Genomic DNA, 4,213 nt, shown 5'->3' with positions numbered 1-4,213 from the left:
TCCTTGACCCCCAAGCCCTCCTCTAACTTCCATCCTTGACCCCCAAATTTCCCCTCCAGCTCCACCCTTGTCTCCCAAAACTCCCTCCACCTCCCATCCTTGCCCTTCAAGCCTGCTCTCCAGCTTTATCCTTGCCCCCCAAAATCCCTATCCTTGCCCCCCAAAATCCCCATCCTTGCCCCTCAAGCTCCCCCTGCAGCTCCAATCCTGACACCCCACCCCATCTTTGTCCAGAATCCCCATTCCCAGGGTCACGGCCATTGGCTGTGGCCAGGGGGGATTCCTCACTTGGAGTTGCGGCCTCTCTCATTCCAGTGCCCACAGGCCAGAGCCAGGGGCCACGCCACACATTGACCCACATCCTTCCTTTCCCAAGAGCCATTCCCAGGGCTCGGAACAGGCCACAACTGGATCTGGGCTCCTGACACAGCACGGCCCGGCCAATTGGCAATGCGGTGATGTCTGGGACATCACTTCACTTAGTTCTAAGAAATCAAGAACTGGCTGGAGTTCAGCTTGTGCAACGACAGGGTGAGCAATCCTCTTCCCTGTGCCTGTTAACCAGGCAAGCGCCAGTTTTCCGCCAGCTCCTGCTGGGATCGGTGTCCAAAACCCAGTGATAAATTTCACCTGCATGGCCAGGAATAGCACAGGGGCTTGCTCCGTCGGCAGCATCCATGATTGCCGGTGCTCAGCTGGGGTGAAAGCGTGGAAACTGGGAACTGCTGATTCCCAGGGTGGACATCACCGTTAGCAGTGCCCCGAGATGTTGTAAAAGGGAGGAGAAAGGAATCTGTGCCCTCCCCAAGGGTTAATGCAGCCTTAGAAACTTCCACTTTAGTGATGGTTGTCACGTTTGCGGAGCACCAGAGCCCTGCACCCCCGGCACGGGTGGGGGATAAGACAGAACAGGCATTAAAAATGTTACTCAGCATTTGGCCGCTGAAGTTTTGGGGATTTTTGAGTTGCTCCCAGCCATGCAGGGCAGGACCTGCTGTGCTGAACTCGGTTGATGGCAGCCACTTAAAAAATGAGCTGGGCTGAAGCCTGGCACTGCTTTAGTTGTTTCCAAGGCTGGACTGGAATTGTCTGTCTCCCTCCCCAGGGGAAGGGGACTGTGGTTTGTTTTATGTGCACCGCCATTTGCTGCAACGGGCAAACATGAATCATAGCAAACACTACAGAGGGAGAGGGAAAGGAGGAAGGAAGGCACGTCACAGCACGAGTTAACTGGTGACACTGGCTCTGGGAAGGCGCCTGGTGTCCCTGCAGTGACATTAGAGGTGGGGAGGCTCGTGAGAGGGGCTGGAGCCTTGGCTGGGCCCCCCTCTTTGCTTGGCATCCTTCTCCTCCTCCTCCCGCCTCTCGCACACACCCCTGGGCCGTGACTCAGCCCTCGCCCACGGGATGCGGCTCCCTTCGAGCCTCCCTCCCGTGGCAGCGCACGCGATGCCCTCGGCTGTCCCTCGCTGCCTCCAAGTGTGGAGCGAGGGCAGCCCCTCTCCGACCCCTCTGGGACCCCAGCGCCCAGAGAGGGTCTCTCCTCTCTCCTGGGATCTCCAGGTGCAGGGGCTGTGGGAACACAGCCAAGGGTTTTCCATTCAGGAATGGTCCTGGGTGCCCAAGGAAAGCCCCGGCCAGGCTGAGCATAGCACACAGGGCACGATCTCCAACTCTTCAGCCCCATCTAGAGTCTGGCCAGGCTGGAACTGCTCCCAGCAGGAGCTGACACCCTGTCCGGCTCATGGGGAGGCTGCTCCTTCCCTGACCCGCTGCTGGGACCTGGTGGCTTCTCCCCACCGACCCTGGAGTCACACGAGGGGCCCTGGAACGCCAGAGAGAAGGGAATGCAGTAGGTAAATAGGTAAAGCAGCAGCCCAGTATGGGGATGAGATGGGACAACACAGAGCCTGGCACAAGCTCGTGCTCCCAGACTGAGGAACCAGCTCCATCCCTGCTGGATTTGGGACTGTTGTGTATGGACAAGGATTAAGGGGCTGACTGAGGGCCACCCTGCAATGGAAGGAGAGCTCTGATGCTATAACTCTCCTGGATGTCTCCATGAAAATAAAATGGCTTCTGGATGTTTGCCTCTTCACCAGGGCAGGAACTTACACCTTTGGGAAGTGCTGCAGGATCCTTGGACAAAAAACATCACTGCACATCAATTATTTATGTTTCCTAGGGCACCCTCCCGTCACCTCACGCAGAAGAGTCCAGGGCTCTCCTTGTGCTGCCTTTGCCCATGAACCCCCTGTCTTTTCCTCTCCTCCTGCTCCTTCTTCTCAGATGATTACACAACACACGTTTCAAGGCCCTGCCTGAACATCCTTTTTGCACACTTTTTTCTTGTCTTTCAGCGCAGCACCCCAGTGCCAGCACTCACCACCCTGCCAGGAAACTGCAGATAAACTCAGCTGAGGGGAGAGCAGAAGGGAGGGCGCTTATCTGTGCCCGGCTTCCCTCCTCTGCACTGCCTTGTTACCATGACAAAACCTGCATTTTTTAAACACCACGCAGACACAGCTGATCTCATGGAGAAGCAACAAGAAAGGAGCAGTCACAGGGACTGTCGGATGGTGGCACGTTTCTCACCAGCTGACATCAGGAAGGCCCTCACGCTGCTGTTGGGGACAGAACAGGGGACAGCGGGATTCAAAGGAAGTTATTTCTGCCGTTCACTGCCTTAAAACGCCCTGGTGATCACACGTGTCCCACTCACAAGGCAGAAAAGGAATCTGTGTACGGACAGAGACAATAAAATCCCATCCCCCCTGTTCTGGTGAGGCTCTCTGCCCCCCAGGCAGCCCAGCTCAGCACTCCCTGCGCAGTAAGTGAGGGCCAGGAACCATCAGCTCCGAGCTACAGGTGTGCAGGGTGCCAGAGAGGCCGAGCAGCTCGTGCAGTTCCTGCAGCCCTTGGCCAAGTGCCCTTCCCCAGATGCCTCCAGGGGCTCCTATCAAACACAATCCCAGCAGCAGAATCCAAACATGCTGGCAGCAGCTTGTGCCTTCCCTACAGACATTCCCTGCGGGGATAACGGGGGATAAAACTCACCCTGTCACCTCAGGGCTAATGGGACACAGACCAAGTACTGCACAACCAAGTGCTCAGGACCTGTGCTGCTTCACTCCAGGGCAAGGGCTTAATTGTAATTTGGACACTTTGTAGAGGTGCAGCTGCCAAGGGGACATCCTTAGGCACAGCACGGAAGAGCTGCTGCCAAAAGACAGGAACTCCAGAGCAGTGCAGGTGTTTGGAGCAGATGGCAGGGTACAGTCATCCAGAAATAGAGAAAATGACCCCCCCAGTGCAGTCCAGAGACAGGAACACCTCCAGGAAGGCAACTCAGGTCCTCTTTCCATCCCTCCAGTTTATTCCTGCAACCTCTACGTTTGCCAGATTGGTCTGGCACCACTCTCTGGGTTGCACCTGGCCATTGACACAATTAAATGCCCTCAGCATAAGTCCTACAGCCATCTCCAGGGCTAGATAGTAACAAGGCCATCAGAAACAGGGAAAGGGGGAGGAAAAGCAACAGGGGAATGGCTGTGACACTGTTATTGGAGGGGAGGATAAAAGACATGCATGTTCCTAAGAAAAACCAGAGTTAATGAGCGGATGGACAGTTGAGACATCCCATATCCCTTGGCTCTGGATCATTTCATCCCAAGCACACAAAGAATGGCTTGTGGCATGCAAGTGGCTTGTCCTCTTGCAGCAGATCTAAGCAACGTGCCAACTGGGCACGCAGTCCCAGCATCAGGGACCTGAAAACAAACATCGACTGAAGCACTAAGAGCTCTTTCCACACTTGCTGACAGACACCCGTGTTTGCTCTTCCCTGTGCAAACACAACAAAAGCCACAAATCTCTGGTGCTCCCCAGCCCCGGGTGTGCCAGCAGCCTCCTGGAAACCAGCAGCAGAGAGAGAAACCCTCGGCCAAGGTGAGAAGAGGGGCAAACAGCCTTGCGTGGGTCAGCAACACCCACCAGGTCAGAGGCTCCTCAGAGGGGATGCCTGCAGCCTGAGGGGGTCCCAACCCCACACCCTGGCACACAGACCTATCCAAGGGGGTCCCAGCTCCACGCCCTGGCACACAGACCTATCCAAGGGGGTCCCAGCTCCACGCCCTGGCACACAGACCTATCCAAGGGGGTCCCACCCCCACACCCTGGCACACAGACCCATCCAAGGGGGTCCCAACCCCAC

The 4,213-nt window shown here is 56.4% G+C and overlaps 1 protein-coding gene across 1 annotated transcript in view; it reads right to left on the bottom strand.

Moving 5' to 3' along the window:
- ARRDC2 (arrestin domain containing 2) overlaps positions 1-4,213 on the bottom strand; it is a 10,179-nt gene that overhangs the window by 5,402 nt on the left and 564 nt on the right. The gene's annotated exons all lie outside the window — the stretch shown is intronic.

This window comes from Corvus kubaryi, unplaced genomic scaffold (assembly GCF_017639235.1).
Source record: "Corvus kubaryi isolate FWS band 111438036 unplaced genomic scaffold, C.kubaryi_AGA036_p1.0 121, whole genome shotgun sequence".
Lineage (NCBI taxonomy): Eukaryota > Metazoa > Chordata > Aves > Passeriformes > Corvidae > Corvus > Corvus kubaryi.
The sequence above is the reverse complement of the archived record's forward strand: the minus strand, read 5'-3'. Positions and strand labels throughout refer to the sequence as shown.